Here is a 14215-nt window from a genome sequence, read left to right on the forward strand (position 1 = left end):
ACTATGGTAATGACTTCTGGGTTTCCTCACCATATATAATCAAGGATACCTAATGACAAATGATAAGAAAACCTGTGACAGTTCCTGAGATGTATTATGATGAATTTGTGATTGACTTATTTTCTCATTATTCTTCATCTTATAGAATCTGAGAAGCAGAGAATTAGTGTGACCATCCATAACAGAGTAGGAGGTGGTCTGTTTGAATAAATCTATAAATATGAAGTATGTGCACATTTCCAGGCTGGCAAATAGTCTATTATAAAAAGTATTTGCATCAAAATTCACTTCTTGCATTTCTGTGAAGTACAATAATGCAAGTGCAAAGTTTAAATAGAAATTATGTTTCCAAGGGCAAAGAAGACCATGTTGAGCTTCTCAGTTAATCAAGTTTTCAACTCTGTGGTAAGTGAGGCTGTTAGAAACCCAGGTGATAGTCTCTTTCTTCAGGAATAATGCATCTATGGCAAACCATGAAAGGCCATTAAAAACTCCATAATTCCTAAAAGAACTCAGGTGAAATGTACAGGTGGGATGTTGGAGCCCCTTCCATTAGAAGGCTCTTCATGTAAGTAAAGGAACTTGGCTTTGCAAATATTCAGATACCTTTTGACCATGCAATGTAAAGTACCTTATGAATCTTTGTCCTCCTATTTGTAAATGAAAATATACACATCAGGTACTATTTGAATAATGTCTACTAATAATTTCCTTTGTGGGAGTTTGGTTTTATACTCCCTTAAAGAAGGCTGGCAAAAATACAGATCAGTAATGAAAGTACAAAAACAAAAGTAACTCATCCAGAACTAACAGACTAAATCACTTAAAGGAACATTAAGTCTTAATTGTAGAAATAACACACATTAATCACCTCTCTGGTGCCACTAGGGAATGGACTTGCTGATGGGAATTCCATGGCCCTGGTACAAGGAAAAGAAAATACAGATGCAGCCCAAACATCTGGGTTTCAGATGTGAGACTGCATTCATAAGCCTAGGTGTGCATATGGTTACATCATTTTTAAATTTATAATGGGGAGAAAAACACAACATTAGAGTTGCAAATGCAGGCACACATAAAGGAGAAAATTCAAGTGGGAAAGCTTTCTTTTGGCATCAGCTCAAAGGCATTAGACAGATGGCAAAACTCTACTGGGATTTGTTAATGTTTATGTTTACCTTAAGGGTGGGAGGTTGGCAGTTTCAAATAATTGCAACTACCAACTTTTTCAGTTGAGTAGAATCAGCAAGATATGGCCACTGGTCCTCACTGTAGAAGACACTTCAGCTTTAAAAACCAAAAATACGAGGCATGAGAACCCATGATTTGTCAGATATGGCATGTGTCTTAGCCTGGTTTTCAGTTTTCCAGGAAGGATGCAGTAAACACTTTGCTCTAACACACACATGTGCACACTTGCATGCACACACACGCATGCACACACACACACTCCTTGTCCACTTCTCAGATACCTAAACTCTTTTGACTCTTTGTGTGGACATTCTCTGTGATAGGTGGAGACAATGAAGAATGCCTTTGTGCTCATCTCAGATTTGTCTACTTTAATGTAAAAGAAGAACCTGATAGTCTTCTCAGGCAGTTGAAGGACAAAAATGTGAGGATGCTAAATTTTCTCTCTTCTCTCCCAAAAAGGAGGGCATTATTTTGCTCTCCTAACCACCTGCATTAAAGCCTGGTTAAGAGTTCAACTGTTAGACAATTTGCATCGTCTCTTCCCAAATTGTATGCATTTAAGGTTGTCTGTCATCGAAGAATGATGGGCTTTGTTCCTCCTTATAATGAATCTGATCCGGAAGGAATGGGGAATTGGTTTGGACCCCTGATATTCTACCATGCAGGAAGTAGCCTATCTTGATATGCAGGGCATGGGCCCTGTGGGAGGTGTTTGAACAGGTAAATGCCCTCTATCCAACCACAGGACATTAAAAAAAGACCTTTTAACCTTGACTCCTGCAAGCGATCTTCTAGCTTGCAGGTGATTATATGTTGATTTGTGGTAAGTTCAACATAGATTAAAACTGATTTAATACTGCATTCATTTGCATTGCAATTGGATGTCTTGTCCTAGCTGTACAGTACATATATTTCACCTTCCCCTAAAACAAACTAGATAACATGTGGGGTAGGCACAGTGACTTTCATGTCAGACAGAAATGTGTTTACAGGTTTTCATGTGTGTTCACATTCTGTGTCTGTTACTAGATAGGGGAACTGGAACTTCTGTTAGTCTCAATGTCCTGGTCTGGAAAATGAGGATACAAATATCTAATTCATGGGGGTTGTTGTAAAGATTTCTGATAATGTAAGTAAAGTTGATCATATAATGTATGGCACTAAAAGAAAATAGACCAGGATCTGTCAGCCTCCTGGAATAATCTACATTTTCCTTATGGAGGAAGGGAGGCCGGTGCCTGCAAGGAACCATTTCCCAATAAAGTCTGGTTTCTTGGTGTTTCCCCCAAGCATAATTGTGTGGCCTCTCCATCCCTAGACAATTTTCTCATGTACAAGTTCCCAGATGCAATAAGGGAATAAATGCAAAGGGAAACTTGGACATCCAAGTGAATTAAAGCGCCTGTCAGTGTGAGCAATTCTAAATCGAAAAGTAAACTTAATTTAAAAGAAAGTGAAACTCTTGTTGCTGCCAAAATGAAATTCACGGTTCCAAGGCTGACAAAGACGAAGCTGTGCTGAAAGTTTCATAATTAAATGATAGAGTAAAATTATCACAGGGTTTTTATTCTGCCCCCACACTCAAATTTATTTATTTTTGCCTTCCAGAAAGAGACTATAAAACAGAGCACGCAATTGAATTATATCTGTTGTGCCCCCAATTAACCAAATACTGGCGCAGTTCAATTTGTGTGCTCCAGCTGCGTGCATCAGAAACTGAACATCAGGGGCGAGAAAATGTCTAGTATAACTTGTTTCCTGGCACAGGAATTAAAGACCTGGTTGGTTAATAGCCTTCCCATCTCCTTCTAGGCCTGTCTCACTGGCTTTGAAGGTCAAGCAAGAGGCTGCCATGTGAGTCTGCAAATGAAACATGAAAAATGGACTTTGAAGTTTGCTGAAGAGAGAGATGGTGGCTGGGGCTTAGTGGAACTCATCTGATGAGACTAAATATGTCAGCAATTGGGAAAATGGTTAAAATTCAGCTGGCAGTAAAATTTCTAAGTTATTAAATGTTTCAGACATGCTGGAAAAAACACTTAGATTGAACATATGTTAACATTTGGCCATATTTTGTGTCTTTTTTTTTTTTTTAACAAGAAATACAATTTTAAATGTCTAGCTTAAGCTTCTACCCTAACTCCTTCCCTTTTCTCTCCTTCTCTACTCAGAAGTGCTATTAAGGAATAAGTATATGAGAGCCCCATGTACTTAATAAGGTTTTAAACATGCATGCATGCATTCATACATAGTATATGGTATTGTTTCATGCATGAATTCATTTATATAAATGAAATGCTCCTATATGGGCACAGAGAGACATAGAAAAGATGTTCCTTGTAGCCTTGCTTGTAATAGCGAACATGGAAAATAACCTATTTGCCCATCTATCAAGGATTGGTTAAACTGTGATTTATGCATACCATGTAATGTTTCATTGCAGTTTAAATGAATGAATGAGATCTATATGTATTCATTTAAATATATTGCAAAAATATAACTTTGAACGAAAAAAGTTGCATCTGAGCTTCTCAGCAAATAATGTCAGGAAGAGAGGAGTGATCTGGGAAAACTCTCCAGGATCTGCCTGTGTCAGAGATGGGTTAGAGGCTCACCACATGGGGCACAATTAGATGACACTTTCCGGTTTATCTTGCAGGGATAGGGAGCCACGTGACTCGGTGCTGGTCAAAGTCATGCTGGAGAGGTCAAATTCACCCTGACCCATTTAAAATTTGCACAAGATCCCCTGCACCAGGCTCTCTCTTTTCTCTCTCTGGGCCAGATGCAGAGGATCCAGTGAGAAGTTACTGTCTTTGCCTTGTGATGAATCAACCTTTTGGAGGAGATACTGTGAGACTAGGCACATACCCCATTTCTCATCATCCTTTCTCCCTCTATGTTTAGTATCCATGGATGATTTTTTTCCTGTAAAAATTATTACTGTGGCATTAGCCCAATGATCATTTTCTATTTTCCTCATTCTTTCCACATTTATTAATTGGAATTCTACTGTGAAAGAAGAGCTGTTCTTTCTTCCCCATGTATTTATTTAATTATTTATTTCTATCAGTGTGGAGTTATGGATATTAATTCTATACTATGGGTCATAATCCAGTATACCATATTTATCTTTTAATCAGATTGTTCCAGATTTTTCTTTAAAATAATCTGTGACATATGTTGGGTCTATTTCTAAACTCTGTGTTCATAAAACTATCTTTATTACTGTGGGCTTACATTGAGCCTTAAAATCAGTGAGTGTGAATCTGATAATTTTGTTGATCTTCTTTAAGATTGTTTTGGCTATCTATGTCATTTGCATTTCCATATATATTTTGAAACTAAATTGTAAATTTTTTTTTTTACAAAAAATTCATGTAATTTTTATTGTTATTGCATTGGAACTATAGATCAATTTGGAAGAGAATTGACTTCTTAACAGTATTGTGTTTTCTCATCCACAAACATTGTCTTTATCGCCATTTGTTTGGGTCTTTTCAAATTTATCAAAGTAATGTTCTCCAGAAGTCTTGTACATCTTCCATTAAATGTATTCCTAGGGATTTTTGAAATGTTACTAAAACTTGCATTGTTTTAAGCCTCATTGCCCAATTGTTTATTTTTATATCATATCTTTTATCCAGTGACCTTGCTAAATTCATTTATTACTTCCAGTATATGTATATTCCCTCAGATTTTTCTATGTTTGCAATCATGTAACCTGCAAATAAAGAATTTTTACTTTTAAATTTCCTGTCTTTACCCCTTCCATCCTCCCTCCCTCCCTTCCTTCCTTCCTTCCTTCCTTTCTTCCTTCCTTCCTCCCTCCCTCTCTCTCTCCCTCCTTTCCTGTCTTCCTTTCTCTCTCTCTTGCTCTATGTTTCTTTTTATTTTTCTATTGGGCTGATTAGGACCGAGAATATATTATGAATAGAAAGGACGAGAATGGATATTCTTGCCCTGTCCCCAACCTGAAGGACAGAGTGTTCAATACTTAACTTCAAGGACAATGTTAGCTGCAGGCTTTTCTTTACCTTCTGCATGGTTTTAACCTTTACACTCTTCAACTTGCTTTATTCTCTCAACATTTATTTGTGAGATTCATCCATGTTGGTAGGTGTTTTTACTGCTGTATGGTATTTCATTCTACAAAAATCTGTTTCTCTATTCATCTCTAAATTGTCATTTGGGATGTTGCCATTGTTTTTGAAAGGCATATAATGCTCCTTTGTGTAATTTGTTATATTGCAAGAGTTTGAATTTCAAGGTCAAAAATGTGTCACTGTTGACTTTAATACTTTGACAAAATTCCTCTGTAAAATATTTGCATCAATATATGCTACCACTAACTGTAAGACTTCCTATTGCTTCACAAGCTTACCAACCATGGTTATTATCAGACAATTTAATTTTTCCTATCTGGTGAAGGTGAAATGATATATCCTTTGATTTTAGTTTCATTTCCTTGGTTACTTAAAAGGTTGGGAATTAAAAAAAATAAAAATTTTCTCCTTTTTAAAATTTTTCCCAGTTTCCTTTGGCTTATTTATATTTCTCTTATTGTTTTGTACATTTTTATATACCAGATAAATACTGATCATTTGTCAATTGTATGTGATATAAAAGTATTCCAATATGTATGTTCTCTCTGTCTCATCTTTGTCTCTCATACACACACACACACATGCACACATACACACTTTGTGTTGTGTTTTGACAAACAGAATGTTTTATTTTATTTTATTAATTTTTATTGTGGAATATAACATATTTACATAGAAGTAATAACTTTTCAAGCACAATTTAACAAGTAGTTAGAGAGCAAATTTCAAAGAATATTATGGGTTCTATGTAACAGTTCCACGGTTTCCATTATTTCCTTATTGTAAAATATAACATATACACAAAAACGATAATGACTTTCAAATTACGTTATGGGTTACTGTACCATAGTTTCAGTCATTTTCTTATTGTAAAATATAACATATACACAAAAAGGTAATGACTTTCAAATTGTGATTTAGCAAGCAGCTATATAGCAAATTTCAAAGGATGCTATGTGTTACAGTTCCACCATTTCAGGTCTTTCCTTCTAGCTATTCTAATACCCGAGCAACTGAGAAAAAGAAAATTATATAGAGATTCAGTATTCATAATCCTTTGTTAAAATCTATCTTGTCTGTTGCTACCCCTTCCTCTAGTTTAATCACTTTCCCAATCTTCAGGGATGTCTAGACAGTGACCATCCTGACTTGTTCTTGTTGAAAAGGGGCATTAACTTTATGGAGAAAGGGGGTGTGACTGGTTTATGTTCTTGAAGAGGCTGTTGCCTATGGATTTTGGGACTTAGCTGGCATGGGAGTTCTATGGAGAATTTAAATTTCTGAAGAATAAACTTATTGCGTGGAACTTTTATAGAGTCTCAGATATGGATCTGGGTGTTCTTTAGGGTTTTCGGGACTACTGTTGGTTAGGGCTTGGCATACTGTGGCCATTTGGGATATCTAGCTGAAGCTTGAATAGGAGTAACCTCCAGGACAGCTGCTCTACTCTATTTGAAATCTCTTAGCCACTGAAACCATATTTTGTTGCCTTTCTTTCCCCCTTTTTGGTCAAAAAGGCATATCTCTGATAATGTGAGATATTGATTGATTACCATGGTCAGAACATATGCTTTGTGAAATTAGGTTTTATTTTTCTGTGGTCAAATTTATTTCTTCTTTTCCTTGATGGTTTCATATCCTTTTAAAATAATCTACCCCTTAGGTTACAATGGTGTTATCCTTAATTTTCTTTTTAAGTTTTCAAGTTTTACTCCTCACATTGGATTCATTTTAGTTTATTTTGTAAATTAGGGATCCAGTTCCTTGTCTGGCTATATAGATAAACAATTGCCACAATCCTTTATTAAATAGTCCATCCTCTCTCTACTGATAAGTAGTGCTGGCTCCACTGTACAATGTGTTTATGAAGGTTTGTGTTCTGCCCTCTCTATTCTCGTCCTGTGCTCTACCCATCCGCTCCCGAGCAAATGCATTGCTATCTCTCTACTGTTGCTTCACTATAAAAGCTGCTCTCTGTGGGGCAGTCTCCTGACCTTACTGCTTCTCCTCAAAATTGCCTTGGCTGTTCTTATTAGTGTGCTCTTCCATATCAATTTTAGAATCAGTATGTCGAGTTTCAGGAAGTTCAGGAAAAACTCGGTTGGAATTTTGGTTGGATTTACTGATTATATATACAGTAATTTGAGGAGAATTGACAACGTTAGGATGTCTTTCTAAATCTGGAGATGACACTTAGCTCTATTTATTTAGGCCTACTTTTTTTTTTTTTTTTTTTTTTTTTCCATAAAAGCCTTGAACTTTTCTCCATCTAGGTCATGAATTTCTTTTGGTAATTTATTCCTCACCTTACATATATTTTTGCTATTGTAAGAGGTATCTTGAAAATAATTACATTTCATTTTGATTGACATATAGAAGTGCCATTGATTTTTATATATAGATTATTTTTCTAGCTGACTTGCTTGGAGTACCCTCATATTTCAATATTTTTCATTTGAACTTTCTTGGCTATTCTTAGTCAAGGGTTTCCAGAAAAGCAGAACCTATAGGATACACACACACACACACACATATTTTGGTATGATATATATTTATATGATATATATTTGATATGATATATATTTATAGATATTTGTAAGTATTAAGAAATTTATTGTAGGAATTGGTTCATGTGACTATTGGCAATTTTGATTTCTGTAGGACAGACCACAGGTTGGAGATTTGATGAAGGTGGCAGTCATTCTCCAGAGAAGCTGGCAGACTGAAAGAGAGAGAGAAATTCCTCTTTCTGCCTGCTGAAGTCCTCAGTTCTCACTATAAGGCCTCAAATTGATTGGATGAGAGGACCCTCTCATTGCTGCAGGTGATCTCCTTTATCGATTGTATACGGAACCGGCCACAAATGCAATCAACTGACTTGTGACTTAAGTCCGCCTACAAAATACCCTCTCAGTAATAATCAGGCCAGTGCTTTCTTGACCAAACAACGGGATACCATAACCTAGCCCATTTGACACTTGGAATTAACCATCATAGGTATTTTACGGGAAAGTAGGATCTGTGAATAATGATGGTTTTGTTTCTTCTCTTCCAACGTTCATGCATTTTAAATTTTGTTGCCTTTTCTTATAAAACGGTGATGGCTATAACCTAGAGAACAATGAATTTGGGTAAGAGAACAAGCTCTAATTTTTTTATATATGTGAGACTTGCCTTGTGACCTAGTGTTCAGTTATTTTTTTTGAAGTCTCATGTGTGTGTCATAAAAATCTAACCTCACTAATTATGTATTAGACCAACATTATTAATTGCATTTTTCAAATCTTCTGTGTTCACACTAATGTTTTTACCTGATTGATAAGTATCTCCCACGAAGGGGTGAGTTTATCATTTTTTTCCTTGAATTTCTGCAACTTTTTGCCTTTCATATTTTATCTATTTTGAAACTATGCTACTAGACATTTTTACATCTTCTTGAAATATTGACGCTCTTATCGTTTTGCAATTATCCTTTCTCTCCCTAATAATGATTCTTTGACAAAATATCTGTTTCATTTGAAGGTTCCTGTGGTGAGCATGTATGTGTTGATAATAGTATATAGTTGGGGATTTAAAAAAATAAATATGACTATGACTGTTGGTTAATGGAGGGTTTACCTGTTTACATATGTTATTTCTCATATATTTGGAATTTTTAGAATTTTTAGAATTTTAGAATTTTACTTTTTTTTTTGATTTTCCATTTGATTATAATGGTATTAATTTTTCTTTCTTTCTTTCTTTCTTTTTTTTTTTGTGAGAGGGTTGATTGAGGTTTCATTGTTCTATATTTTTCCAATCCTAGTTTGGAACTTAAACAGGCTGTTTCTATTATTTTAATTGTTACCCTTTTAATTGTAAATTGCATAACCAGCAGACCCCAAAGTAACTAAATGCTTTACCCACATTCTAAAAATTACAAACACCTTAGAGCTCTTTAATTGCAATCAGTGTCCTTCCTTATTATATGTTATTATTAATCAGTTTTGGGGAATTTTGTTTGTTTATCCCGAAAATAATGCAAAAAAATTTTTATGCACTCAATATTCGTTAAGATTTATCCACATGCTAAACAATTTCTGCTCATTATTCCTTCAGGACTTTCAAGTCTTTCTTCTAGATTTATTTCCTTTTTTCTGCTATTCTTCATTTAGACCTTCTTTTATAAGAGACATTATTAGTAAACTCCCTCAGTTTTTGTTTGAAATATAATGCACTTCATTCTTTAATGACTATTTTGTAGTTTGTACCCTTTGAGCTAATAATTATTTTCTTTCTACATCTTGACAATATTAATGCACTATCTTCTGGCAGAAGTCAGCTCTCAGTCTCATTGTTTGTGCTTAGTAGATAATAGATCTTAACTCATGGAAGCTTTAGCTCTTCTCTTTTTCTTTGTTCTGCAGTTTCATTATGATACGTCTAATTTTTTTCCCATAACTTACTCTTCATAGGACTATTCTTATTAAATGTAAGCTGACATGACTTTCTTTAAAGTCTGGGAATGTCTCAGGCTATACCTATGAATATTTTCTCTTCAATATTTTCTTTTTTTTCCTCTTCTGAAACTCATATTGTGTCTTCTCATTCTATCCAACATGTCGCTTAGCCTCTCCTTCATATTGCTTTTTATTTCTCTAAGTCTCAAATCCATTCTTTATATCTTTTAAGGCAGTTTCTATTTCCCCCTTCAGCAGTGTCTAATCTGCTATTTAATCCACCCATAAAGTTTTAAATTTTAATTATATATTTTCTTCATTTCTAGTAGTTATACTTGAGCATTTTTCAAAACTGCCTTCCCTTCTTGGACAGTATTTTAATTTTTTAGTCATGCTACCAATTCCCTGGTTTATTCCTTTAAAGACTTTATTCATGTTTATTTTTTATTCTATGCTTAAATAAGAACCCTAATATAAGATGTCTTTGGTTATCTCTTTTTACCCCTTATTCTTTCTGTTAACTATCATCAGTGATGTTTCATAATTTCAGATTTTGAGCTTACATTGTGCTGAACTCCATAGATTATTAACTTTTGTATCTGCAGGTCACCATACCACCCTTATCCCACTTAATTTAATCTTGTGAATTTGTGTTTCCTGAACCAGATGAAAAGTGTAAATTCAAGCTTCAGAAGCTCATGATGACAGAACTGTAATCATGGAACCCAGTCCAAATAGACAAGTCTCTTTTTCATGCAGTTGGTTGAATTTTTGTTTCATTTTATCTCACCATTGAGGCTTTAACCCTTTGAGGGTCTCAGTTATGTAACAGGTATTTCAGTTCTCAATCCTCCACATGCTTGGGCCCAAGCAGGGTCTCATCCTTCTCATAACTGATCCAATGTTTGAATTTACCAAAATTGGGAAACTCCTTTCAGAACACTGAGGTTTTAGTACCTTCTTTAAAAATTTTGGTTGATTGCCGTTTCTTTGCTTTTTGGATCCTGGAGATTTAACTTAATTATTTATTTTTTGTCTTTATTTTCTTACTTATTTGTCCATACACTTGATAAAGGGAGTGTCAGTCACAAGGTTTTCACAATTACACAGTCACACTGTAAAAGCTATAAGTTATACAATCATCTTCAAGAATCAAGACTACTGGATTACAGTTCAATAGTTTCAGGTATTTCCTTCTAGTTATTCTAATACACTAAGAACTAAAAAGGGATATCTACGTAATGCATAAGAATAACCTCCAGAATGACCTCTTGACTCCATTTGAAATCTCTCAGCCAATGAAACTTTGTTTCATTTCTCTTCCCCCTTTTGGTCCAAGAAGATGTTCTCAATCCCATGATAACAGGTACAGACTCATCCCTGGGAGTCATGTCCCACGTTGCCAGGGAGATTCACACTCCTGGAAGTCATGTCCCACCTAGGGGGGAGGGCAGTGGGTTTACCTGTAGAGTTGGCTTAGAGAGACAGAGGCCACATCTGTCGGCTTCAGTTTTAAAGTTTTGTTTTTTGCTTTGTTTTTTACAAATTCTACTATTTCTATGTGTTTTATTAGCAGAATTTTTCAAGATACCATGTCTGCCCTGTTTCCAGAATGAAATCCAATTCAATAAATGCTCATTCAACATCTATGACATTTAGGGCTGTGTTATAGTGTCTACCATGAGCTGGAGTTCAGGGCAGGCCTCAAGGACTGGAATTGAAATAAGGTATTATTATTCAAGATTATCTGTCAAAATTCAGGGAAAAGGAGGCTCATCCCATTGATTTGCTCAACTCTCAATTGGGAAACAACCTGACACTCAGCTATCAGGACCAATTGGTGGCAAACCAATTTGTGGTAATTCCCTGAGTCGATGAATATAACATTTTTCTATTAGAAAGAGAGAGAGAATGCGAAGGTGTTCAATATTAGGGAGACCATTTGATGACACGCAATGAAATATTAGGGAGGCAAATGGGGAAGACTGCCTGCATTTGCATCCTGGCTCCTCCTATTGCTTGTTGTGCGATCCTAGGAAAGTTCCTTAAACATCCAGTGCTTCAGTTTCTTCACCTATGAAGTTGAGACAATAATTGCATTTCATAGAGCTGTTATGCAGAATATGTGAGTTTATGTGTGTAAATTTCTTAGAATAGTGTTTGACATAATTTTCAGTAAATCCCACCTATTTCTAATATTTTTAAATGCTATCTAAGATTCAGCACTGTGCAAGGTGCTGTGGATGTAAAAATGATTGGCAGCCCCTGCTCTCAAAGGATTTTCTACTCACTCTCTCGGGAGAGACTAATACGCAAACTATCTACACATTGCTGATATGTAACAAGATCAGTGCAACAATCAAAGTGTCTGTGCAATATACAAAGTATAGAAGTGGCTCAGAGGATGGGCTGATTTTTTTCTTCTGGGGTGAAATGAGGTAGAAAAGAGGAGGATCACATTTTGGAAGAAGATGATAAATAGCCTTTGCATCATAATTAATTTTATAGCATTTTGGAGGTGGCTGTTAGGCCATTAGGAAGGTAGGTCTTAAGTTATTAAAGACAGTGTGAGTTCTTTGTGAGCTCCAAGTTTCTCATTCAAATTTGTATCCAGTCTTGGATTTCTTTGACACTTCTATTATTATGCAGAATTAATCACAAGGTGTTTAGAGAAGGCTGATTAATGCTAGACTGAACAAAAAGCTTGCTCCACGATCCCCACAGATTTCCTCGAAAAGGCAGTCCTGGATTCTCTTATTTTTCTTCTATTTTCTATATACCCCCAACCCCAGTGAGGTCGAAAAACGACTAGTGTTATTGTCCTTCTGTTGGATACAAAGGACATGAGAATTCCGTGACCATTAACTTTCTACTTCGTAGAGCTGAAGGCTTTGTGCTCAGTACCCGCTCAGGCTTGTCCTTTTAATGAAACACTTGGTCCAAACACTTTTATCATTAAAAAAGTAATAATGAATCTATTATGAGGCTATAGTAAGAGGGTGGAGAGTTAATACATATTAGAGAACAGAAAACAGTTCAGCCACCACAGCCAATGAATACAGATTTCCTTTATTCTCCTTGAAGTCATCCACTAAATTTTCTTTAACACCTTTCTTTTCTCTTCCTGACAACCACATAAGAGGCCTAAATGAGAGGAATGAAAACCGACCCTTTAACTAGAAAGCTCTATTTCTTGTACAACTATTGCAATGATGATGAATGTCCCTAATAGTAACCCTGAAGCACTGTGAGATCTTGCTAAATCATCAAAGATGAAATTACACTCTGCACATGCCTTTTGTCCTATGCTGCTTCTTTGAAACCTGAAAATCCATGTATAAATGCAATGATAAATAGTGATAAGGCTAGTTCCACAAACCACTTACATAAATCTGTCTCATCACATTATAGTTGCATTTCAACTGTTATTGCCCTCTATGAATTATGATACTTGATTGTCTTTAAAGTAATTCCATTTCTTGGCCAGACTTAATGATGACATTTAATTTATACATTAAACTTTATGATTTGGGTTTCGTCATTACAGCCTTCAGTCCCTTAATATGAATGGAACAGAGGAATCAGAAAGCATGTCAAGCTGGCCACATATGGTAGACAGGTATTATGCTGTCAATGATATGGGAAGAGTTGACCCTGGAAAATATTAGGAAGTTGTAGTATTTCTTATTCTTTTCATTGACCAATTGTGATCTCCAGAATAGCTGAGTCTTCAAAAGAGAAAAAAGATTTGATGGTTGTCCAACCAAATGCCAAAATGAAGGATCAAAAAGATCTATGGACAAGTAAGTCAAAACAAACAAACCAAAAGCCTATGTACCTCATAAACTATGATTCAAATTTCTTTATTTTTCCATGTTTTATACTACTTCCAAAGATAAAAATAAACCATTGAAATATCATGATGTATTAAAGAGATTTTTTAGAAGCTTAATTATTACCTCAGAAATAAGTTCACCATAATAGATTTTAAAAAGTGACTTCAAAACTTTGTATAAAGTGTGATCCTATTTTTGTGAAGACTCAAACTCTATATCTGTATTACTGTAAGAAAAAAATTTCTGACACATATGCCCAAATTTCAAAATGTTAAATTACATATGTTTGAGAAGCATAGCAAAGCATGAATTTTTTCTTATTTATTTATCTTTATTTTCACATTTTGCAATGAAAGGACTGGAGATAAGTATATTTTTCAGCACAGAATTTTTCCCCATCCTGTCTTTAAATGTTAATATCATTTCTTTATATAACGACATGCATATTAGTGTGTACCAGACATCCCCTTAAGTGATCCTAATTAATATTGCCAATAATGATAAAATCTAATATCAGGTGCCTCTTGGTGTGACACATGAAAAAGATAGTACATAGGTCTTGAGTTATTTTAGCCCAAAATGCATAATTTAAGTCAAATCAAGAAGACAAAATCAGATAAACCCATGAGGGATGTTCTAA

This window comes from Choloepus didactylus, chromosome 17 (assembly GCF_015220235.1).
Source record: "Choloepus didactylus isolate mChoDid1 chromosome 17, mChoDid1.pri, whole genome shotgun sequence".
Taxonomy (NCBI): Eukaryota; Metazoa; Chordata; class Mammalia; order Pilosa; family Megalonychidae; genus Choloepus; species Choloepus didactylus.